The sequence below is a fragment of the Lepidochelys kempii genome, chromosome 7, assembly GCF_965140265.1.
Source record: "Lepidochelys kempii isolate rLepKem1 chromosome 7, rLepKem1.hap2, whole genome shotgun sequence".
Classification (NCBI taxonomy): domain Eukaryota; kingdom Metazoa; phylum Chordata; order Testudines; family Cheloniidae; genus Lepidochelys; species Lepidochelys kempii.
The window spans coordinates 91,884,096-91,910,051 of NC_133262.1; the positions used below are offsets into that span (position 1 = coordinate 91,884,096).

At 40.7% G+C, this 25,956-nt stretch overlaps 1 protein-coding gene across 9 annotated transcripts in view; it reads right to left on the bottom strand.

Moving 5' to 3' along the window:
* The window catches only part of SLC16A12 (solute carrier family 16 member 12), a 72,202-nt gene that overhangs the window by 19,749 nt on the left and 26,497 nt on the right, over positions 1–25,956 (bottom strand). Inside the window, exon 3 of one of the 9 annotated variants that reach the window (XM_073353791.1) lies at positions 23,641–23,714. The exons of 6 other annotated variants lie outside the window; for them this stretch is intronic. The gene's annotated coding sequence lies outside the window, so the exon portion shown is untranslated. Of the gene's footprint in view, positions 1–8,878; positions 8,902–9,229; positions 9,337–23,640; positions 23,715–25,956 lie in introns of those variants that run through there. 2 more of the 9 variants (XM_073353790.1, XM_073353795.1) reach the window with 2 other exon arrangements.

Here is a 25,956-nt window from a genome sequence, read left to right on the forward strand (position 1 = left end):
AAACCCCTGTGAAACTGCATTATCAAAGGGTAATATATAGCTATTGTTTTATTGTATGTGGTGATATATTTCTAACTACGATTGTGTAACACACATTCTGTGCATTGTGAAAAGCAAATGAATTTGGGTCACATTCTGTTGAAGTTAAAGGAGCTACAGGGATTTATACCGGTTGAGGATTTTGCCTGTATATGTGGATCACTGCATTTTGTTCCCGCAATTACACCTAGCACATAATACCACAAAATGCAGTGATCCACATATACAGGCAAAATCCTCAACCGGTATAAATCCCTGTAGCTCCTTTAACTTCAACAGAGCTACACTGACTAATGCTAACTGATGCTCTAGCCTGATTTTAATTAAAGTTGTAAAACAGTTTCCCTTATAATCAACTGTTTTCACTCACACATAATTTACTGAAAAATTCACCTTTTGGGCTGAAATTTTCACCTACACATTAAGGTGAATATTCCTGGAAGTCTGAGCTTTTTTGAACTACAGGTGAGTGGAAAAAAATCCTGCCCCCCACCCCCCCCCAACAAGCAAAACCTCTTGACAGTTATGATTTTTCTGAGTAGGGAGAAGCATAAAGGGAGGAATTTTTACCCTTTCCCATGAAAACAGTCAACACAATGTCTGTGTACCACTTAAAACCTCAAAACAGGGTTTAAATGCAGTTTGAATGGGGCTGGACCTCTGCACTAGACTGAATTCAACCCAAAGGGCTCAATCCTGTAACCAACTAAAGTCATGTGAGTGGCCTTCTTAACAACTAAATTTACTCATGTTACACACGTTTGCAGGATTGGACCCATAGTGACCAGCTGCCATGGCTGTGATTCGGTTTTCACCAACCACTACAATACAAGGCAGGGCTGAGCGTTCTGAGGCTAAGCCCCACGTATGCTCAGTTTCCTGCACAGGCAGCCTGGCTGTCTGGGCTGTTCCCCATTCCCAGGTCTGGGCAGGATGACTGCATGGTTTGGGTGATTACTGTTAAGGGCTAGTTGCTTTGTTGCAGGGTTGTTGGTTTTTTTTTTTCCTGAATGAAGTAAAGACTTCAAACAAACAAGCAAAGCAGTCTGGTATGTGTTTCAATTTTGCTTGGAGAGAAACCTAAAATATCACAGCTATAGTGTAATATTGTAGATGCTGAACATACAACATTCATGCTGACAAGAATCACAGGCAGTCCCATGAAATGTTATCTGATAACATTTGGAGAAGGGCTTTGGGGCTCTTTAAAGGTACACAGTGATAAGCAACTCAGGGTAGTGATTAAATCTCTGATGAGATGCCTGCTCAGATCACACAGTTCCTCAGTCAGACACTGCGCAGATGCTTGACTCTGAAAGGCCCTGAGCCCTATGGTCACAATCCAGCAAAGCACTACAGCACATGCTTAACATTAAGAACCCGAGTCCTCCAACTGAAACTTGCACAATCCATCCTTGTAGCATCTCAGTTTGTGCATTTTGGAACAGAAAACTCTTTCCAAAGGCAGAAGCCACAGGGCAGTATTACAATGCACCAGAACTGGTGACCTGAGTTACGTAGTGAAGAGAATATTTGGAATTGCAATATGGAAATGTGTGCTTGTCTGCAGTTTCAGGCTGTTATTTTAATGCAAATGTGTTTTAGAAGGCATACTCCAAAAACAGTATCAAGGAATAAAACAATCCACGGAGCAGGCTAGACCTACGTGTCACTGCCATGCGATGACACAAGTTAAACCAGGTCACTGACAAAATGTCTGCCCCAATTCTTGATGTAAAGGATACCAGAAAAACCAGTTATGTCCACTGGTTTTCTGTCACTCTCTTTACTTGAGGCCAAGATACTGTATCGTGTGTGTTTTCTCTCTCTCATGTCTGATGGGGATAGCTGATATTTCTACTTAAATATTTCTGAACAGAGCCAACAGGCTATGCACATTGTTAGCCTATGAAATGCATGTTTGTAAATTACACCCTCCTCCCTCTGATGGTTTGCCACACTCACTGGTTTTTCATTTAAATCATATTGGAAATGGACAGTGTCAATCTACATGTTTGTATACCACCTTGCACAATAGGCCTCTTGAGTGGCACCTTTGGGTGCTACCATGGTACAAATACGAACAACACATTAATTAAAATAAAATAGGGCTGCGAGTGGCTCCAGTTGTGGTAGAAATTACATCCCCTGTGATGGATCAGCTTCCCTTCCCAATTCACAGTGGCTTTCAATCTCATTAGTTTGTCAGATCCCTTACCCCCAACATAAAAAATAGCCCCTGTGTCATACTGAACACCTGATGTATCTGCAGTTTGGTTATATAGTAATGGTTATCTTTGCTCACAAAAATCTAACAAGAAGTCCCAGCTGTCATTGCAAGAGTTTTTATGAACAGCCACAGGAATAGGTAGCTAGGCCACAAATGTTCCTATGGGAGTTTAAAATGTAGAAGCTCGTACAAGTACAAGCTCACTCTTGCAAGAGAAGAGACCACAGACCTTGTCAGTTCAAACCTTGTCTCAGCCCTTATCCTCAAGGCAATGAATGGCATGGGCCCAGGATACCTAAAAGGTCAACTGAAGCTCTGTGATGAAGACTATAATCGACAGCTGTGCTTCTCTGAACTCTACAATAAGAGTAAAGTTCTTCTGTTCAGGAGACAGGTCTTTCTCCAGGACTGGTCCAAGACTGTGGAATGAACTCCCCCAGGCACTAAGGACCATCACAAACCTCACCACCATCCAAGTGCAAGGTGTGTTTCTTTGACCTACCTTCTCTAACTAAAGCATATAGCAACATGTCTATACATCTTATTTTCAGAAGTTCCAAAACAAGACACTTCTCCCCTGGTGGGAGGATGAGAGAGCAAATACGTGACAAATGTTAGACAGGTTGCTTTATCCATTAATGGAAGGGACTCAGATACTATGGTGCTGAGTGCAGTATAAGAACCTATAAAGAATTACACACACACACACGCCCCCAAACATTAAAAGAAAAGAATATTAAGGTTGCCAAGTCAAGCTCTCAAAAGCTAGGAAATGCCAGAACTAAGGTTTCCTGTGCTTCCTTAATTTGTTCCTGTTGGGCATATGCATTATGTTACAGTCTTTAATTACATAATCACAGGGTGAGACATAGGAATCTTTCCTTCCATTCCAGACTCTGGAGGGGAGTGTGTTGTAGTGAACATAGACTTTTTTTGTTCGTTTCCTCCAACCTTGACCCCTTCTGCCTCATCCCCTCTAAAAGGTCCCTGACCCAGTCCTGTCTCTTTAACCACCCTTTGCTCCTTGTCACAGTCCCATCCTCTACTCCTCAGTCTTCTTATCCCAGTGCCAGTCTTCTTGTCCAGCCAGTCCTTGTCTTCCCCTCCAGGTTCACTTCCAATCTACCCCCTGGCTCCCAGTTTCTCGCCTTCCCCACACCCAGTCCCAGTCTCCTTGCCCAGGCAGTCCCAGTTCCTGCCTCCCAGATCCTCATCTAATCCATCTCTGTCTTCCTCACATTGGCTTCCAGTCCCAGTCTCCCTTCCTGGGTTTATCCAACCTCAATCTCTTCCTTCCATCTCCTTACTGGCTACTTAGCCTAGTCATTTTGCCTAGTCCAGTTTCTTCCCCCACACCCTGCTCCTTGTCAGATCTGTCTCTTCTCTACCACTGATCCCATTTCCCTCCAAGCATTCCTAGTCCCAGTCCCCTTGTCCAGCCAGTTCCAGTCTTCCTTCTGCCCCTCACCTCCTAGTACACCATCCAACCTCAGTGTCATACCCCCAGCCACCTGGCTCGCAGTCCCCACCCCAGCCTGGAACAGCTGGGAGGAGTCATTACAGCTGAAGTCCCTCTGAGCTCCCATAACCTTGGGCTGTAGTATGTTCATTCACCCTGTGGGGATGGCACATGCACAGTCTGGTCAGCACTAGGCTATGAGAGGATGGAGCATGCTCAGTGAGGATAGAATCTTTGTAGATTTTAGCTGTTAATATTGACATTTTTATTGAGCATATGCAAACTGCAATTTTTCAAAGGCTTATATCTTGACCAAATTTGGGAGGATTTTCCTGGGGATGGCATTAGTTGACACACAGGCAACCCCCTGTCACATTTCAAGTCCCTGCTCCAAAGCTTGGAGGTGCTAGAGCATTTCTGAAAAAGTCTCAAGAATTTTTTAACATGGGCTAAATAATCATAGAATCAGAGAATATCAGGGTTGGAAGGGACCTCAGGAGGTCATCTAGTCCAACCCCCTGCTCAAAGCAGGACCAATCCCCAATTAAATCATCCCAGCCAGGGCTTTGTCAAGCCTGACCTTAAAAACTTCTAAGGAAGGAGATTCTACCACCTCCCTAGGTAACACATTCCAGTGTTTCACCACCCTCTTAGTAAAAAAGTTTTTCCTAATATCCAACCTAAACCTCCCCCACTGCAACTTGAGACCATTCTATCATCTGCTACCACTGAGAAAAGTCTAGAACCATCCTCTCTGGAACCCCCTCTCAGGTAGTTGAAAGCAGCTATCAAATCCCCCCTCATTCTTCTCTTCTGCAGACTAAACAATCCCAGTTCCCTCAGCCTCTCCTCATAAGTCATGTGTTCCAGCCCCCTAATCATTTTTGTTGCCCTTCGCTGGACTCTCTCCAATTTATCCACATCCTTCTTGTAGTGCAGGGCCCAAAACTGGACACAGTACTCCAGATGAGGCCTCACCAATGTCGAATAGAGGGGAACGATCACATCCCTCGATCTGCTCGCTATGCCCCTACTTATACATCCCAAAATGCCATTGGCCTTCTTGGCAACAAGGGCACACTGTTGACTCATATCCAGCTTCTCGTCCACTGTCACCCCTAGGTCCTTTTCTGCAGAACTGCTGCCTAGTCATTCGGTCCCTAGTCTGTAGCTGTGCATTGGGTTCTTCCATCCTAAGTGCAGGACCCTGCACTTATCCTTATTGAACCTCATCAGATTTCTTTTGGCCCAATCCTCCAATTTGTCTAGGTCCCTCTGTATCCTATCCCTACCCTCCAGTGTATCTACCTCTCCTCCCAGTTTAGTGTCATCAGCAAACTTGCTGAGGGTACAATCCACACCATTGAACAAAACCAGCCCGAGGACCGACCCTTGGGGCACTCCACTTGATACTGGCTGCCAACTAGACATGGAGCCATTGATCACTACCCATTGAGCCCGACAATCTAGCCAGCTTTCTATCCACCTTATAGTCCATTCATCCAGCCCATACTTCTTTAACTTGCTGGAAAGAATACTGTGGGAGACCGTGTCAGAAGCTTTGCTAAAATCAAGGAACAACACGTCCACCGCTTTCCCCTCATCCACGAAGCCAGTTATCTCGTCATAGAAGGCAATTAAGTTAGACAGTCATGACTCGCCCTTGGTGAATCCATGCTTACTGTTCCTGATCACTTTCCTCTCCTCTAAGTGCTTCAGTATTGATTCCTTGAGGACCTGCTCCATGATTTTTCTAGGGACTGAGGTGAGGTTGACTGGCCTGTAGTTCCCAGGATCCTCCTTCTTCCCTTTTTTAAAGATGGGCACTACATTAGCCTTTTTTCAATGTATATTTCCCTAGCTTCTTTCTCACAAACAGGTGGACCATTTGGCTGAAAGTTTCGAAGAAAATTCAGCCTCAGATTGACAACTGGCATGAAAAAATTCAGCACAAATAGTTAAACTTTTGTAAAGTTATGAGCAACTGGAAACAGGGTCTTATAATGGGAAGTATTGGAAAAGCCTCTTTAATAGGCAGTGCTATCAGCCCTACTTATAACAAAATAGAATCACTTTCAGAAAAAATGCTAAATTCCTCTTATTGACTTAGCTTTCCCGCAGCAAATTCTTCATATAGTATATCCAGTGAATTAATAAGTAACTTAAATTATGTCACTGCACGTTTATTTTGGCATTACGGCAATTTGATTCTCCAGTTAGAAAACGTTATCTGTCGTTAAACAAATCCAGTGTTATTTTTCTAATAATGCCATACAACTGAATTTCTTTGGGTCGTGGACGCTGCAAGCAAAGTCTTGAAAAACACTTAATGAGGCATGCAGCTGTATGACCCCCTGTCCTCCCCTCCACTATTCCTACCTCTGTTTGTGCATCTTAACTTAATCTAGACACTAAGCTTTTTGGTGTAGAAAGTGTCTTCCTGGTGTTTTTATGGAATCTAGCATGATATGACCCTGATCCCAACTGGTACCACTGGGGGCTGTGATAATACAAATAATGCGTACAACATGAGTCTTGCTCTCAGATTTGGGTGAGGGGAGGAAGGATTAAGGGAAGAGATCACTAGAGAGTTTGCACTTTGGAACCTTTCTTGGGTAATTTTCACTCAGGCATTAAAATGACTTTGCCTTATAATGAGTTCACAGGAAGCTCTGGGGGAAAAGGTAGCAGAAATTCTGCTGATGTATGAGAAAACTCTCAGCTACCCTGTTTGTCCAGAAGATGAGTCACTGCTTAGTGAGCTGGTTCTCAAGTTAATATGTTAGGCTTGAATCTGGCAAAATAAATAGCCTTTCAATTACTTTTACAGTTGTCATCAAGATTTCTGGATAGGAAACAACAGTTAGCAACAGCATCTTCCTCACTATTTCTGCTCAGCCAACAGAAAGAAGAGGGCAAGTCTGATCAAAGGACACTGCCTCAGTGTCTCACCTCATCAGGAGATCCTTCTCCTAATGATAGGAAGGCAACGAAATCCATTGCAACCTAGCAACTGGCCTCTGCACATCACATGAGCCACCAATCTTTTAAAAAATGGCACATAGCCAATGAGGCACTCACTGCATCTCTCTGTCCATCTGTCCTTCCACAGTAAAGATTTCATTTTTTAAATAGTACAATTCAGTGATACAGTGATATTGCAACAGCTTTTCTGTTTTAGAGGATATTAGTCTTAAATTGTGGAAATTAGAGAGAGTCCCTTTGTTTTTTCTGTTCCAGTTCATCTCTTCAATCTCCAGTGCAGAGTTTCTGGTTAATAATACTTCAGAAAATAGCTCTCTCGTCCACTGCAGGTTTTGGATGATTCTCAAACTTTTGGGCTTCTCGTTAGATATTTGATCCATGATGGAGAAACAGACATAGGGCTGGATTCTGCTCTCCCCCAGTGTAAAGCTGTAGTAACTCTATTAAAGTCAATTACCCTTATTCTCATTTATACTAAGCCCCCGCTTGGAAATGTAAAAGGGGCCTTAAAGTGGGAGTAAATTAAGGCCCTTTTGCACTGCAAGAATAGCATAAAAGGGCCTTTGTGTAACTGAGAATCAGGTCCAAGAAGTTAGTCCAGATTTACAGCAGTATAATGGCAGTCAGAATCTGGCCCATAATTTCTACATGTGTCAAATAATACAGAAGGAAAGGTAATTTTCATGAGACACAGAATGAGAAACAAAAGGATTTAGACAGTGCTTAGTCAGGAAAAAATTCTGAGAAAAAGTTATGCGTACATATTCAGTATTTGATATTCACTTCACTATTTTAGCTGTGGTGTTTCGCTGTGATTGGTCAGATAAGGTACACATGATGACTGCCACTGTGCCCTGAATGGCTGAGAGTACAAGTTCTCCTAGAATGAATGAATTTGCATGTGTGAATGTAAAATCTGTTTCCTGTGAATAGTAATGTACATAGATTTGAAATTCACTTTCTGGGAATGAATGTTCATGGAAAGTGAATACAAGCTGTATAAGCAAGGCTAATGCAAAATTAATTATAAATTAGAGTGATTAATCACAGCTTTTTGTATGTGTGCAATATTCACCCAGTTCTAATAGGTTTACTATCTTCCTAAGCAGCTACTTTTTCCATAAGATTTTCAATGCAGGGCTCCGATTATGAGATTTAGTATAACTTGTTGGTATGCATATGTTATATGAATGCATTAACCTCTTGCTTGGATCTTCTCTGGTCTTTGTTCTCTCTTCTCTGAATATTGCATATTTTGTCAGTAATGGAAGAAGGGGAAAGGGCAGAGAGGGGAAGGACAGCAAAAGATGGAAGAAAAGGAGGGAAATGGGAGAAAGAAGAAAGAAAATGGATGGTAGAAAGGAAAAAAATTAAAATATTTGATAAGTGCAATCAGAGCTGACTCTTGTGATCTATATATAGGTTAAGTCTGCATAAGTTCTGCATATTGCATATTCTGATTTCTGAATGTGCCTTGAAAGAGTTATTTGCCCTAGAAGGGTTTTCACTGCTGCATATGGATGCATATAAACCCACAGAGAGAGTAGCCTAAACCAAGCAGCACATTTGAAGGAAGATGAGATAGTACTAGGGATATGAACATGAAATAGCATGTTACTTTGCTGTGATCAGATTATCTAAATTGATAAATATTTCATATGGTATCAAGAATCTCCCTTCCTCACTCTCTGGTGTCCTTAGATGTTTACTTAGATCCAGTTTAGTTACTTTCTAAGTATTCTTAAAGAAGTTAGTGCACATAATAATCTGTAAACCTCCTTTTTAGGAGCCATTTTTAAGTAATAAGAGGGAAGAAGATGTTGAAGGGCACAGGTGTGTAATCAAATGAATTATTCTGAAATAGCACCAGTTCTGGCCTCCCTTTCCTTTTTTCCATAACAATTACATATCTCTAATGGCATTAAAATTAGAAGTTTGGTAGTCAGATAGATTTTAACTTGTTCTTTAATGCATGGGAAACAAATACCCTTTAATTCTGGGATTCGAAGGCATTTTTTATTCTAATATATTTTCTCCAATTAAGAAATGAGCTGTCCCATTTTGCAACCTTGATTAGCTATTTAACCAAAAAAGAACAGCTTGTTTTGATAAGTAGCCCCTGAGTTCTAGGATTATGACTTTGCCTTATTTTTTATAAAACTCACCTGAAAATCTTAGTGCTGCTGCCCAAATGTCTCAGATTTCTTCTCCACTTAGAGATGTGTCTGTCTAATCTTTAGACAAAACCAGTTGTTTATGCTCTTCTGAGATAACAGGTGGGGTTTACACATCCCTACACAGGTTGTCCAATTAACACTTGTCCCCTTGGGAATCAGTAATTCTGAGGATTACACTGACTAAGGCACAAGGTTGTTCATTCAAATTTTAAGCAGGTCTTGCTAATTTCACTGCTTCCCTTATAGCGTTACAAAAGGTCATTAAAAATGATCATTCCTTTAGTGAATTTTGCCTGTAAAAAAGATTTCAGCCAGATTATTAACCACTACAACACTTACATTCCTTATCTCACTGTATCTTTGGGAAACATCACTCTTATCTTTAACAGACATTCATCCACAATACGATGCATTGCCTTGTTTCTAACTGGGTGGCATCCATCTGACTGGAAGAGAAGATTTAAGTTGAAATGAGTGCACTAGGCAAGCTTATACTGCTATTAAGAAGTATGAAGAGTGAATCTAGTCACACGTCTATTTTTCTAAATTACGAATACATTATATTTTGGATCATGTACAGGCTACACTGATAAAGCCTGAGTTTGAGATATACTTTATTTATCTCAGTGCTCTCAGACTATGGGCCGCATTTGGCTTTCAGTGCAGCCACTCTACCCTATAATGATGATGATATGGCTCAACAAGAGCCATAGCAGCCATTTGAGTAAAAAATCCATTTTAAAAGGATGACAATGCCTGGCTTACGTGCATACTATTCTGTGATCTTACTATGCATACTGAATTCTTCCCATAGACAGACCTGCTACATACATACATACATATGTGCATTTCAAAGCACGTTATTTACCCCACCACCACACCATAGGGTGCAATAGGTCCTCAATACTTGTTTCACTTTATCAACAAAAATATATTTAGACAATTTTTAATCTGCTAGTCTGTAAATCTTTAATCTACTTGCTGACCTGTAATGATGGACTTTCATATAAGAGAATGATAATAAAAATGAATTTGTATTCCAATAGGTCCAGAAGGCCCCAAATCAGGATGGGGGCCTCACTGTGTTAGGTATTATACAAATATACAATAAAAGACAGTCCCTGATCTGAAGAGCTTCAGTCTAAATAAAAAAGACAGATAAGGCAGGGAGGGGGAAGGATGTAGCAAGCATATCAACAGAGCAATCAGGATGATGGGTGACAAACATGTGCTTCAATTGGTTAGTTGTCCATTTATATGTAGTGGGAAATGGTGTGAGCAGGGGGTAAGGGGAAGGCGTGAGGTACTAGGAGCATGGAAACAGGAGAATCACACACCACACAACAAAAATACTAACCCAGGAACCTATCCTTGCAACAAAGCCCGATGCCAACTCTGTCCACATATTTATTCAAGTGACACCATCATAGGACCTAATCACACTAGCCACGCCATCAGGGGCTCATTCACCTGCATATCTACCCATGTGATATATGCCATCATGTGCCAGCAATGCCCCTCTGCCATGTACATTGGCCAAACCGGACAGTCTCTACACAAAAGAATAAATGGACACAAATCTGACATTAGGAATCATAACATTCAAAAACCAGTAGGAGAACACTTCAGCCTCTCTGGCCACTCAGTAAAAGATTTAAGGGTGGCAATTTTGCAACAGAAAAGCTTCAAAAACAGACTCCAAGGAGAAACTGCTGAGCTGGAATTAATATGCAAACTAGATACCATTAACCTAGGTTTGAATAGAGACTGGAAATGGCTGGGTCATTACACATATTGAATCTATTTCCCTATGTAAGTATTCTCACACTTTCTTGTCAACTGTGTAAATGGGCCATCTTGATTATCACTACAAAAGTTTTCGCAAAAAGAAAAGAAGTACTTGTGGCACCTTAGAGACTAATCAATTTATTTGAGCATGAGCTTTCGTGAGCTACAGCTCACTTCATCGGATGCATACCGTGGAAACTGCAGAAGACATTATATACACACAGAGACCATGAAACAATACTTCCTCCCACCCCACTGTCCCAACTGGCCATGCGGATACCCATAGCAGTGCCGCTGATCTGAAGGTATACATTGTCCCCAAATATAAAATAGTTATGGGTAAGGACAAAGTCACAAAGTTCAGCCACCAGGTTAGCCATGATATTATCGGGGATAGTGTTCTTGACGGCTTGTAGTCCATCTTTGTGTGGAATGTTGGTGTAGAGGGCTTCTACATCCATAGTGGCCAGGATGGTGTTATCAGGAAGATCGCCAATGGATTGAAGTTTCCTCAGGAAGTCAGTGGTGTCTCGAAGGTAGCTGGGAGTGCTGGTAGTGTAGGGCCTGAGGAGGGAGTCTACATAGCCAGACAATCCTGCTATCAGGGTGCCAATGCCTGAGATGATGGGGCGCCCAGGATTTCCAGGTTTATGGATCTTGGGTAGTAGATAGAATATCCCAGGTCGGGGTTTCAGGGGTGTGTCTGTGCAGATTTGATCTTGTGCTTTTTCAGGAAGTTTCTTGAGCAAATGCTGTAGTTGAAGCCCTTGAGGAATTCCACCATGATTTCAACAATTTCCATCCCACCATCAACCTCAGCCTGGTCCAGTCCACACAAGAGATCCACTTCCTGGACACTACAGTGCTAATAAACAATGGTCACATAAACACCACCCTACACCGGAAACCTACTGACCGCTATTCCTACCTACATGCCTCCAGCTTTCACCCTGACCACACCACACGATCCATCGTCTACAGCCAAGCTCTGCGATACAACTGCATTTGCTCCAACCCCTCAGACAGAGACAATCACCTACAAGATCTCTGTCAAGTTTTCTTACAACTACAATACCCACCTGTGGAAGTGAAGAAACAGATTGATAGAGCCAGAAGAGTTCCCAGAAGTCACCTACTACAGGACAGGCCTAACAAAGAAAATAACAGAACGCCACTAGCCGTCACCTTCAGCCCACAACTAAAACCCCTCCAATGCATTATTAAGGATCTACAACCTATCCTGAAGGATGACCCAACACTCTCACAAATCTTGGGAGACAGGCCAGTCCTTGCCTACAGACAGCCCCGCAACCTGAAGCAAATACTCACCAACAACCACATACCACACAACAGAACCACTAACCCAGGAACCTATCCTTGCAACAAAGCCCGTTGCCAACTGTGCCCACATATCTATTCAGGGGACACCATCACAGGGCCTAATAACATCAGCCACACTATCAGAGGCTCGTTCACCTGCACATCCACCAATGTGATATATGCCATCATGTGCCAGCAATGCCCCTCTGCCATTTACATTGGTCAAACTGGACAGTCTCTACGTAAAAGAATAAATGGACACAAATCAGATGTCAAGAATTAGAACAGTCATAAACCAGTCGGAGAACACTTCAATCTCTCTGGTCACGCAATCACAGACATGAAGGTCGCTATCTTAAAACAAAAAAACTTCAAATCCAGACTCCAGCGAGAAACTGCTGAATTGGAATTCATTTGCAAATTGGATACTATTAATTTAGGCTTAAATAGAGACTGGGAGTGGCTAAGTCATTATGCAAGGTAGCCTATTTCCCCTTGTTTTTTCCTACCCCCCCCCCCCAGACATTCTGGTTAAACTTGGATTTAAACTTGGAGAGTGGTCAGTTTGGATGAGCTATTGCCAGCAGGAGAGTGAGTTTGTGTGTGTGTGTGTGTGTGTGTTTCGGGGGGTGGTGGGGGGTGAGAAAGCCTGGATTTGTGCTGGAAATGGCCCACCTTGATTACCATGCACATTGTAGGGAGAGTGGTCACTTTGGATGAGCTATTACCAGCAGGAGAGTGAGTTTGTGTGTGTGGTTTTTGGAGGGGGGTGAGGGGGTGAGAGAACCTGGATTTGTGCAGGAAATGGCCCACCTTGATTATCAGACACATTGTGAAGAGAGTGGTCAATTTGGATGGGCTATTACCAGCAGGAGAGTGAGTTTGGGGGTGGGGGGTGGAGGGTGAGAAAACCTGGATTTGTGCTGGAAATGGCCCAACTTGATGATCACTTTAGATAAGCTATTACCAGCAGGACAGTGGGGTGGGAGGAGGTATTGTTTCATGGTCTCTGTGTGTATATAATGTCTTCTGCAGTTTCCACGGTATGCATCCGATGAAGTGAGCTGTAGCTCACGAAAGCTCATGCTCAAATAAATTGGTTAGTCTCTAAGGTGCCACAAGTACTCCTTTTCTTTTTGCGAAGACAGACTAACACGGCTGTTACTCTGAAACCTACAAAAGTTTTATTCTCCTGCTGATAATAGCTCATCTTAATTAATTAGCCTCTTACAGTTTGTATGGCAACTTCCACCTTCTCTGTATACATTATATATATATATATATATATATATATATATATATATATATATAAACACACACACACATTTATCTTCTTACTATATGTTCCATTCTATGCATCCGATGAAGTGGGCTGTAGCCCATGAAAGCTTATGCTCTAGTAAATTTGTTAGTCTCTAAGGTGCCACAAGTACTCCTGTTCTTTTTGAGGAGAAGGAATGGCAATATGGATAGGGAAGGGAAGGAGAAAAGGCAAGAGGGGAAGGTGGAGGGAAGCGAGAGTAAAGTTACAGCAGAGAGACTGTGGTGGTGGGTGGAGGGAGTTGGAAAAATAACCACTCAGAATCAAAACACAAGAAAATAAAAATTGTAAAACAAAAGTAATAATGTAACTTGAATACTATTATGGCCCACCCCGGCACTGGGATTAGTGTGGGGGAACCCTTATAGCCACTGATTCGAATGGGACCGTGCAGGAGCATGAGGGTCCATTCACACTGGTCGCTTTGCAGGACTTAGTTTGTGAGATCTGGTGAGATCACAGATGAGGACATGGTTACAGGCCCTCACAGAGGGAATCAGTATAGTCTGCTGAGTCCATAGGATGCAAATTAAAACTTTACAGTGAAATTAGTCAACTTTAGAAACCATCTAAGGGACTCGCAAAAGCCAGCGGTCTGTCACAGGTGGTTTATAGCAAAAGGTCAAACAAAATTATGATCCTTATGGTTATTTAAAGTGGTTTCTTCAGAGAAAGGACTGGCTCTGATAGTTAGTCCTTATTTAGTGCAGGTTTCACTACACATATTTACATGATAGGGTGTAACAAGCGTGAAGGAATATTCAGAAGAAAAGTAATTTTGTCTGAGACGTATTAGTCCAAGTTTCAGCCTGGAGGCAATAATTATGATCAAATTATACTAAACTCACCTGGAAATATGGATTTCTTATTGTAGCCGTGACAGACCTTTAACTCATCTATATCAAGTGTCACTGTAATGACAGTATATAGAGCCAAATTCTCCACTTAAATACGCTGGTCTGAAGGAGAGGAGAATTAAGCCCTTTAGAGTGTATTCTCTCAGTAAGATTACTCTATGATCACATACAACAAAATATGCTTACTGACTGGAAAGAGAATTCTTCTGAGTCTAATTGGAAGCCAGCACATAATGGACATTTTATAAGTGTCAGCATTTTAACAGTAAGTTTTTGTAGATTTTTCCTGTGGATCTGGAACAAAGCAGTCCCAATTACTAATAGACATCTGAAAATGTTAACAGTAAAGACTCAATAATACTTTGGAAAGTCATTTGGATCCATTCTCTGTTTGAAAGAAAACGGTTAGGAATTCTGAGCCAAATTCTCATGTACACTGGTGTCAATCCAGAGTGATTGTAATGGAGTTATTGCAAATTTACTCCACAAAGACTGAGGATAGAATTTGGCCCTGTGGTCATTTCATTCTAATGGTCCATTACATTTCTATAGTAAATAAAAATCTAATCAAAATTGAAGAACTGCCCATCAGAAGATTCAAAACTTTTACAGACACCCCCAAAGGGCAAGGACTTTTATTGTACTGTGACTTGAATTCTGTTTTAATAATACAAAAATAAAACTAATGAAAAAAGTCACCTTAGGCCAAATCCTACCCTAGGGTTCATGTTTATAGCTTGCACCAACTTCAAGGTTTCTCCTACTCACTAGATTGTGTGATAAGTGTAATTCAGTGGTAAGATTTTTAGAATTCTGGATTTTTTTTCTTAATAATAAATCAGCGGTGAACTACACATTTATTATTCAGGAGGCTGTTGGCCCAGGAGTTCAGCAGTCATTACCATAGGGGTCATATGCCTTCCCCACTGCTAACTATTTTTTTCCTCAGTATTTGTACTTAATATACATTGTTGATTCACTGTTCAGTTTTTAGTGAGTATGGAAGGTTACAAGAATGTTTCTTAGAACTGCCAAGTTATATATTGATTCCGCAATTATATTTCATTTTGGGGTTCCTTCTGAAGTTTGTCTTTTTAAATACTGTTATATTTTAAACATTCCAGAAAACACTTCTCTTTTACAGTTGAACATCTAAATATGTGGTGGCACTTCAGTTTTTCATTTTCTTGATTTCCCTAATTGTTCTGGGAATCATAAATTCACTCCTTTGGATTGGCTTTTCATCAATTTCCCATTATGCCTTTAAATAGATGTGAACTTTTCAATTTAATTGCTTGCAAATACAGAAAAAGCTTTTTGTAAAGCCTTACGCTCTTCCATCTTGCAGGAACACTACCATGAGAAAGAATTCTGCTGTACTACTGCAATAGGACACATGGGAATATGATGTTTTTCTCAAGGCATTTAGTGATTAATGTGACTAAATTATTACTTTTTTTCTGTTCACTGATGCAAACCAGTTTCATCACTGAGATACCCTGACAGTGATCCAAATATTCTTCTTCCTTTGTGTTAGTTGGGGATGGTCTAGTAATGATGTGAACTGTAGAGGGAACATGACCTAGAGGAAGCTCATCTCACCATTAATTCACAGAAGATTTTTGGTACCCAGGTAGCCCTAGCTGTGTGGGGAGTACAACATTATATAGATTACAAAGGAGTATGCTACATCATGTAGTCATATAGATAGGCTTATAAGAAAAGTACCCAGGCCGCTAAAAGGCAGTGATACTGCCAGCTCTCTCAAATCCAAGTCCTGAAGTGAGATCTACGCAGATGAACACTTTCTGCCACAATTGTAGGATCAGAGCCTTAGGGAAGAGCTAGCAATAGTTCTGCAGGTTTATGGGAGCTTTGTAACTCATGCCTGAAATACTCCTAAATATAGAGATACCAAGGAAGCAGTAGTCAGGGCTACAGGAAGTTGAGATGACCTCACCTAGTACTTTTAGAAAATGTACTTGTATTTTGAATTTCTCTCATTTTTCATCTGATGCTTGTTCATCCCTTCTGTATGTGGAGTTGTTTTCATTCAAGTTACGAAAGGCTGATTTGGTCAGTAATGTTCCTGAGTTCTAGTAAAATGCCCCCATAAAGGGGTTCACTCACCATATACGCACCTCCCTGTGCCTGGCATAGCAAAGCAGTTGTCCCTATATGGAGCCCCTGCGGAGGTTGCTTGCTCACTGCAGTGGACTCTCTTCTTGCAGTTTGGCCCTCCAGGCAAGTCATGCTTTAGTCCACCCCTTCTGAGGCAACAGAGTCCAACCAAACTACAGTCAAATGACCTTACAGGTGTCTTCCAGCAGTCTCTGGGCTTCATAATCCTTATACCCCTTACTTCAGGGCGTTTCATCCCACCTTCCTTGGTGGCTGGCAGGGAAGCCTAGGTGATCCTAGCCTCAGGGACCCTGTAGCTGGCAGCCAAGGTCTACTCTGTCAGAATCCTTACGGCCTCCCTGGACAGCTTCTTACTTCTTCTATCCCTCAGCGAATGACTACAGATTCTCTCCCTGCTATCTCTTTCTACTACAAACTTCATGGCTTTATAGTCATCACCCAGGCTCTCCTCAGCTAGGCTTCATTATCAATTAAGTCTGGCTTTTTCTCTCTTGCAGGTGCTGCCAGGTATGTTAATTGGCCTCTCAGGCTCATATTAACCCCATCAGGGCCTGTGTGGGGTGCACTCACCTTCATAACTCTCTCAGAATCAGACAAGGGGTGTCTCTTTTAATACAGAAATAATTCTTAGGAAGATTCTCAATGCTTTCTTCTTCGTATTTTTCTTATTCTACAGAACTGTAATTGGCTAGACCAATTTTGTTTGTTACAATGTGGAAGATTTGTTTACAAAAAATCAGACATGAAAAGGCAAAACACATGGTTTCTCTTCATTCGCTTATACTTACATACCCAAACAAATCAATTAATATGTTTAATGCACTATGTGTTCTTCTAATGGGCAACAACCTTTACGTACAGTGATATTAAACTGCCACTATGACCATTATTTCCACTTCCTGTAGGTCACAATTGTTAGGTATACCACTGAAATAATGATCCCTGTAAAATTATGATAGCCACATCATCAGCTAAAAGACTCTCTTGATTTTTCTACATAGAAAACATCCTTGGTCTTTCATGGATTTAAGGCAGTAATGGAGCAGCATCTCCAAATATAGGGGAGAAAAGAATTCAACACAAAGGAAAACCAAAAAAGATGAAACCCATTGGTTCTTGAAATGACTGCTGCTTTTGATTAATATTGTTTTAATAATGATGGAGCTGGACACTACTGAGGCACCAAAAAGTCACCAGACAACCCACAGATACCTCAAAGAGAGAGTAAAACATGTGGCCATTGATATCAATGAGTGAAGGCATCTCTATTATAGCAGTGCCATTCATGCTATTAGAGATCATATGTCGGTGTCACCTCTGCATCTAGGAGTCATTAAGGCTATAAAATATTGCTCTGAAACAATCTTTGAAATAAAAGGTAGCCGTGCAGGAGGAGCTGATTTTACAAAATGCTGAATGAAACTCTGTTTTCCCTTGGTAAATATGTTGTTTCACATCTCTTGTCCCTTCACATACATTCTTCTGACCACCTAACTAAAATAAAGGATGAGCATATACTTTGTTCAGAATAAAGTTTGTCTGTATATTAACAGGTGGAGGGTGCTTCTGTCTTTCCCTTGTTTCCTTATTGTGTCAAACAATAAACCACAGGCCAACCTTTTTCATTCATAACCTTAAAATTCCCATTGTTTCAATAATTCTCTCTTTCTCAACAATACCAGTCTATACAGTATCTAATAAAATCCCTCAGCGGACGCTATCGCATCTATCCCTAACCTATCTGCCTATTACAAATTATATGAAAAAAGTAATGCATAATTAAAGTTTGTTTTTTAAAATTTTCTCACTCTCTTGTAACTAAAATAGTTTAAAAGAAACCAACCACCTGTGTAAGTGACTAGTCAATAACAAACTATGCCATTCATATCCATAACAAGTAAGATTTTAGGAAACACATGCTGTTAGGTACAAGAGAATACTTTGATGTGGTAGTCACTTTCAATCAATATAAAAACCCCTAGAGTCACAGGAATAAAGTATTACATACCCTGTGACTAAGAAACATTGTAAGGAAGAAACAGACAGGCAAACAGCGTATTCACATATAAAATACAGGATTGACTTTCCTTGTTCCAGAAATCTGTATAAGCCTAAATTTTCCCTTGTATTTTAAGAAATGAATGTAGGACTAAACTGTTGCACCTCAAGTCATCATCTGAGAAGAAGAACCATTCAAACAAAAGGAAAGTCACTGTCTCTGTCATCCCCACAGCTTGTTATTCCACATAAACTCACTCTCATGGCAGGCACTCTTATAATAAAAGGCACAAACAGAAACAAATCTATGATTATTGTATCAATACCAGACTGATTTCTTTGTGATATTTTTCCAAAACAACAGGACAATATACTTTTGCGTGTGCGCAACTTTACCATCACTAAGAACCAGTATGAACTTCTAGTAGGTCACATCAAAGGCTCCTCTTTTCGAACATGAACAAGGCCACATTTCATGAGAAATCTTTGAAACCTGAGTGTTATTTTAATTGCTGTTTGTTGAACCTCCTTCAACAACAATTACTTTTCTTTCCCATATATACCAGCACTAATCTGAGTTATAACCAAAGCCTAATAAAACTAGAATAACTGCATCTTTTCCTGCATTGAGCTGATAGATTTAGAGATTTTTCTGTAATAATTTCCAATATCAGTCCTGCTGTGGTAGGCATTATAGCAGACACATCTTTCTGTTTAGTAAATATCTCTTCCTTTGTTCTTACTCCATGTTCATTACCACCAAACTGCATTCACATGTGACCGTGTCTGTAACGGGCCAAATTCTGCCTTCAGATATGTGTTTACAACTCCTATTAAAGTCAATAAGAGTTGCACCCATGTACTTTAAGACAGAATTTGGCTAATTGGTACTAATTGTTTTTTCCTTTGACTGAACCATTCCTGACCTGACTACTTATTTACAACTCCAGTACAACCATGAAGTACCATTACCTGCATCATTTAATAATAAGCAGCCAAAGTTCCAATACTGGTCCTTTAGGACTTCAACAGAAACTTCATTCAAGCATTTAAAAAGTTTGAAGTCTGACTTCATAATTCCTCTGGCTAATAAGATGTCTTTCTATATACTACAAATATTTCCATATATAGTTCAAAATGTATAACTTAGTCACCACACTCTTAGAAAATCTCAGACCTAGCTGGAGGGCATACAGTATCTCTTTTGATTCCCTGAAGACTTTCCATAAAAGACACACACCTCTGCTTTCAGAACACTTCCATTTTCTTTCCTTGAGTATGCTCAGCTTTTTCAAATAACTCTTATAATGTAGATTCTTAAGATGTTCTCCAGAGTTGGTGTTAATTCAACAGATCTGTAAATCCTTGGTATAAATTTAGGCCCCTTGTAAATATTTTACATTGCACAAAGTCATTCCAGCAATATGAGCAACAGCAGGAAGATTTCCTAGAATGGGGTTAATAAGTTAATTTGAATATTATTTAAAATATTAAAAGTTGTGACCATAAATGTAGCTCTCAGAGAGGTACAGCAAGTACTCTGAAATATGTTTAATTTCAATCATCCCATTTTATTAGGAAAGTGCTGGAAGCCTCATCACTGGCATACTTTAAAACTAGATTGGACAAAGCCATTGACACTATCTGGAACAACCCTACATTGGGAGGGGGGATATGCAAATCACCTAATAGTTATTTTCCATCTTTGTGATAATGTTATGATTCAGATAGCTCCTTCTATACCTGAAGCACATCAGGCTGTGATCCGGTCTGATCTCACAGACAAAGATGGGTTGAACCTAGCTAGGAAATGTATGGAAGTCCACAGAAACACATGCTACAGGAAGCAGTGTTGAAGACTCAATAGTCTACACTCTGCCTTCTAAGGCAGTGCTGAATCAATGCCTCAGTAAGATGATGAGTCCACAGTGTGACTGCATGGAGATGTCATATTTTGGATGAAATACCTAATTTTTGACCACTTGTATCATTAAAGATTCCATGGCATTTTTCACAAGACTAGAGATATTCGCCCTGGTGGCTTGGCCAGTTGAAGCGGAGTAATTTATGTTCTGCTTACATAAAAATCTCCCTTATTTCAGATTGTTAAAGTATTCTTCCCTTTCAGTAGTGCACTAGTGTCACTGTCTGCCATTGTACAGTTACAGACTTCCACACTACAGGTAGCTGTATTTCAGTGGTAAGTGAAATGATTCATAAACCATGTAATTCCTCTAAATAGTTGTTCATTCTTTTAATAGAGTACTTGGAAATTCCAAGTTCTCTATCAGTCTGGAGTCTCTGGATTTAGTCAGAATCATATCTGTCCAAATAATACAATTACAATACATTCTTTTTGGCACCTTGTATTTCTTTTAATAGAGATTTTTTTTCTGAGTTTTCTAAATAATGTGGGAAGGCAACATCACACATTAAAATGGAAGGAAACAGGTTGAGATCAAAAGAAAATGTTGAAAACATTTCTGAAAAGAAAACAACCGCTGAACAAGAAGAACCTATTAGTCTATAAGCACATTGTGAAACTAGGTAAAAACTTTGATCTGTTCACAAGTAAAAGTTTATTTTCTTGTAGAAATTATATACCATGAATCAAAGAACAGCTGACATGTCTGAAATAAATGGGCACATTCCCTATGCTCAGTGTCCCAGTTTGTCTTACTGAATAATTCATGTTTAAACTAGTTTCCAATTAAGCTTGTTTCTTTTCACTCTTCGGGCATCTTTGAAGCTATAAGAAAACTGCCTCTCTAGTTTCGCCTCCAAAGCAAACCCAGGAACAGGTATGTGACTACAGAGAATCTGCAGCGACTTCCAGGCATGGTACTGCTTGAGACCATGCCTATTGCAACCCAGGAATACAGTTTCAATATTCATCTCCCTTAACCATTGACTTTGTGATTCGTAGGAGATTTAAATTCTTCACATGTTTCACCCATCCCCTTTATAATCAGTTCCAGACCACAAATGAGTTACTATAGAAATGTTCACACCGTCACATGCAGACTTGCCATTTCCATTCTGCTCTTTTAAAATCTATCTCCTATACTATGCCCATAGAGATCTTCAGTTTGTAAGCTATCAGCTTCACAGGCGGAACTAAGCAGCAAACAGAACACTACTTCTGGTGAGGGACAGATGGAGGCCTTTGAGCAGCTCATTTGGGACTGGCTGTCAGGAAGTCACATGACAGTCTTTCACAATCAGGGAATGTATGGATCTGTAACTACTGGGAATGCTTGAAGAAATAACTGCACATGAAAACAGAGGATTAGTCCGACACACAAAAAACACTAGACAAGGTGCTAGGTAGGTGAGATGCACAGAACTAAAGAACTATAACAAAGAACTAAAGGGTGTTCATGATGCTAAAACTAACTAGTATAAATGGGAGCCTGTGGTTCTATATAAAAAGAGATTGAGTCACATCGGAACTCAGGAGACAGCAAACAGAGAGAAAGACTGCATCACGTTTTTTCTTTGATCGTTAGTAGCTACACTAAAACAGGAAAGAGAGCCATAAAAGAAAGGTTTAGCTAGCCAAAGAGAAAAAGATAGTGAGTCAATGAACTGTGAGGCAGCAATCTTAGAGATTAGAGAATTGTTTTTTTAAGAAGTGAAGGGATTAATAATAACAGAGCCTGTGAAGGATGACATTTAAAGAGCCTGAAAAGATGAAGGGAGAGAGACAAAACTATCTATAAACCAATCTATGAATTTATCCATGAACCACTTACAGGAAAACTGCACAAAAACCTCTATATCTCCCTCCCATGAAACAATCCCCTACTTGCACGGTCATTTTGCCTATGGATTAGAAAATTTACAAGACGAAAGACTTGACCAGGCAGGCATTTTAGAAAAGATTATAGAACTAAGTATCAGATGAGAGCATATGAATGGTATTGTTCTCCCACAGGGTGTGGGACAATAACAAGGGCCTGCAGAAGTGGAGCAAGTACATCATCTTCCTTCCTGACACCCAGCTAGACTTGATCAGTGAGCCATTCTCAGGAGAAGTTGTCACTGGCTTGCCAGCCTGCATAATCACATGCCTATCGGTTAGCAAACATCTGAGCACATACCTCAACTAAAGGAACCACCACTATGTCACCTGTAGCAACCAAAAAGTGGGAGTGCATTAACAGAATTTGCAGATGACTAAATTGGGAGGTATTGCCAATACAGAGGAGGACTGGAATATCATACAAAAGAATAACAGAAATGGGATGAAATTTAATAATTTGAAGTGAATGGTCATGAATTTAGAGATTAACAACAAGAATTTTTCCTATAAGCTGGGGACTTATCAGTTGGAAGCAACAGAGGAGGAGAAAGACCTGGTGTATTAGTCAATCATAGGATGACTATGAGCCACCAATATGAAGCAGCCACGAAAAAGGCCAATGCAATCCTAGGATGCATTAGGCGAGGTATTTCCAGTAGAGAAAGGGAAAAGTTATTATCATTGTACAAGACATTGGTGGGACCTGATCTGGAATACTATGCACAGTTCTGGTCTTCCATATTCAAAAAGGATGAATTCAAAGGGTGATCCAAGGAATGGAGAACCTGCTAAACAAGAGGAGACCTAAGGAGCTTGGCTTATTTAGCCTAACCAAACAAAGGCTGAGGGGAGATGTGAGTGCGCTCTATAAATACATCAGAGAAATAAACACCATGGACGGAGAGGAGTTATTTAAATTAAGGGCCAATGTTGGCACAAGAACAAATGGATATAAACTGGCTATCAATAAATTTAGGTTTGAAATTAGACAGTTTTCTAACCATCTGTGACATTCCACTCTGGTGTTATCTGGACCAGTGATCTGCTAGGTCACTCCAATCCTTGACTCTGGAAGCCAGCCTTACCCTGCTCTGCTGTGAGAACCCCCACTCCTGGGCTGTTCACACACAGCCTCTAGCATATAAGCTGCTCCCAGCTACTTGCAACTGAATGACACTAGCCAATATCTCCGGTCCCAGACACAACCCTAGGAGCCTCTGTCTTGCAGTGTCCAGTTATGCCCATTGGACGCTGCAAGCTCACATGAGTTAATCAATTTAACAGAGAAATTGATATGTACCAGGCTTGTTATCCCAAAGGGAGCCTCTGACTCACTTCAAACCAAACACACTGCTTCAGGTAGAATAAACAAACAAATGTATTAACTGTAAAGATAGATCTTAAGTGATTATAAGTCAAAACATAACAAGTCAGATTTGGACAAATGAAATAAAAGCAAAACGCATTCTAAGCTGATCTTAACACTTTCAATGCCCTTACAAACTTAGATGCTGCTCACCACAGGCTGGCTGGTTGCTCTTCAGCCAGGCTCTCCCCTTTGATCAGTGCTTCAGTCGCTAGGTGTGGTGATGTCTGTAGATGTAGGTGGAAGAGAGGAAAAGTATGGCAAATGTCACTCCCTTTTATCATGTTCTTTCTTCCCCCTTGGCTTTGCCCCCCCCCCCTTCAGAGTCAGGTGAGCATGTTAGATCATATTAAAGAAGTTCTGTATTAAAATCACAAATGAGTTTGATTCCTGTCATAAATATAAAGGGAAGGGTAAACCCCTTTAAAATCCCTCCTGGCCAGAGGAAAAATCCTCTCACCTGTAAAGGGTTAAGAAGCTAAAGGTAACCTCGCTGGCACCTGACCACAATGACCAATGAGGAGACAAGATACTTTCAAAAGCTGGGAGGAGGGAGAAAAACAAAGGGTCTGTGTCTGTCTGTGTGATGCTTTTGCCGGAGACAGAACAGGAATGGAGTTTTAGAACTTAGTAAGTAATCTAGCTAGGTATGTGTTAGATTATGATTTCTTTAAATGGCTGAGAAAATAGCTTTGCTGAATAGAATGAATATTCCTGTCTGTGTGTCTTTTTTGTAACTTAAGGTTTTGCCTAGAGGGATTCTCTATGTTTTGAATCTAATTACCCTGTAAGGTATTCACCATCCTGATTTTACAGAGGTGATTCTTTTCTTTTTACTTCTATTAAAAGTCTTCTTGTAAGGAAACTGAATGCTTTTTCATTGTTCTGAGATCCAAGGGTTTGGGTCTGTGGTCACCTATGCAAATTGGTGAGGATTTTTACCAAACCTTCCCCAGGAAGTGGGGTGCAAGGGTTGGGAGGATTTTGGGGGGAAAGATGTGTCCAAACTCCATTTTTTCAGGAACCCAGATAAAGTTTGGTGGTGGCAGTGGAAATCCAAGGGGAAAGGGTAAAATTAATTTGTACCTCGGGGAAGTTTTAACCTAAGCTGGTAAAAGTAAGCTTAGGAGGTTTTCATGCAGGTCCCCACATCTGTACCCTAGAGTTCAGAGTGGGGAAGGAACCTTGACAATTCCCCATAGTTTAAATTCCAAGGTATTACTAATTAAGAGGTCTCTTGGTTTTTGGTACTGTTTCTCTCTCTCTATGTGTGAAACTTGCAAGCTGCTAATTGTGTTAGTACATTCTAAGACAGAGTCTGTTCTCAAAGCAATTCTTTGTAACAACAACTACTCACACAGAGAGAGACTCAAAGCAATACTCTGTAACAACAGAAACAGCACCCAGAGACTCCCCGCCCTTTTGTTGTATTCATCTTGCTTTGTTAACAATTGTGATTAAAATAGAGATAGAGGATGTATGTGGACGGATGCTTGGTGTGGATAATAACTGAATGATCAGGGAGGTGCCAGCCTAAGAATCCAGTGTCCATCGGCTGAAGAAGGCGTCAAGTGGAAATAACCAGAGGACCCCCAGAGGGCAGACTGGAATCCACCCAACAGCCTCAAGAATGGGAGAACCAAAGAACATGATAACATCTGGCAGCACGGAGCTGTCAGGAATATGCCATCTGCTGATTGATTCAGTAACAGCATGATGAAGCGATTCCCATAGACTGGCATAGGAAGAAATTCCTATAAAAATGGACTCTAGAAAGCAAGAACTTTGGGGTCTGATTCTGCAAACCAACTTCCAAGAGCATCAGATGTGCATCTGACAAGGCCCTGCTCCCTCCTCACCTCCAGGCCACCTGGCCAGTGGCTTGGCATGAGTAACTCTAGGCTGGTAACTATGATAACCTTGAAGAACCTGTGTGTGTGTGTGAGAATGAATGTGTGAATAAATATGAAATTGAATGGAATGTTATAGCTATAACTAACTGCTTACTATGATTCTTTCTGTATTCACAATAAATGTGGCATTCTGCCTTTTCCCCTTTAATAAGATCCTGCTGGTTTTTATTTTATTGGTATAACAAGCATTACTGAGTCTCTCCAAGCAAGGTTGAGCAATTCCTCTGGTGTGGCCTCATGCAGGTGAGTCATTGCATTGTAGCTCCCTTGCTGGACAATGGCTGTTGATGGGTTGTTTGACACCCTGCCTAGGCGTTGGTTACTTTCCTTGATGTTGCCTCAGGGGAGCTAATATCTGGCTGATTCCCCCAACTTACAGCATGTTTTAGTGACAACCATACTACATAATTCTCATAACTTCAGATAAATTAATGATATACATCTATGGATAGAGAAATGACTTTCAGCAGATCATAACCTTTCCCCTGATACCTTACAAGGCATGCTTTATATGCAAGAGCATGATTATATGAAAATGGGGAATATGGGGGTTACA